This window comes from Podarcis tiliguerta (genome assembly GCF_965153285.1).
Source record: "Podarcis tiliguerta genome assembly, chromosome: 1".
In the NCBI taxonomy this organism is placed as follows: domain Eukaryota; kingdom Metazoa; phylum Chordata; class Lepidosauria; order Squamata; family Lacertidae; genus Podarcis; species Podarcis tiliguerta.
Window position 1 is genome coordinate 51990259 of NC_139534.1, and position 477 is coordinate 51990735.

Genomic DNA, 477 nt, shown 5'->3' on the forward strand with positions numbered 1-477 from the left:
AATAACCTTCACTCCAGTTTTGTGCAAGCAAAAAATCATCGGCGGCGTGCAATAAAAAGGACGCCTGGAGGCGGCGGCGCCCCCCACCCCCCTCGCGATAAGCACTGCTCCCAAGCAAGCAAGTCGACACCAAATCCAGGGCACCGCTCAGGATGTGCAGTGGTTACTTCGCTTCTGCTTTGCCCTGTAACCATCTGCTGCAAAGCACAATCGCTTATCGTCTCCAGCGCAGAAGGGCTCAGTTGGATACGAAGGTTAGCTGCCTGTTAAATTTTGAAAAGAGGGTATGCAGTTACCTTTCCCGCAAAAGAAGCTTTTCCTGAAATACGCAAGCAGCTCCCGGCTCCTCCTCCTCCTCTTCGCCTTCTTTAGGTCAGTCCCGCCCAGCTGGCCCCTCCTTCCTCCCTCTCCCTCTCCCTCTCCCTCTCCTCCCCCGCCTGACTTTCAGTCCGCCGGAGCCATGGCGAAGTTGGGAGG

General features: G+C 56.2%; 1 protein-coding gene across 1 annotated transcript in view; it reads left to right on the forward strand.

The window, feature by feature from the left end:
• The first annotated feature begins 452 nt into the window (after positions 1-452).
• Positions 453-477, forward strand: part of CYP27A1 (cytochrome P450 family 27 subfamily A member 1) — a 10509-nt gene continuing 10484 nt past the window's right edge. Inside the window, exon 1 of the mRNA XM_083454747.1 lies at positions 453-457. The gene's annotated coding sequence lies outside the window, so the exon portion shown is untranslated. The remainder of the gene's footprint in view (positions 458-477) is intronic.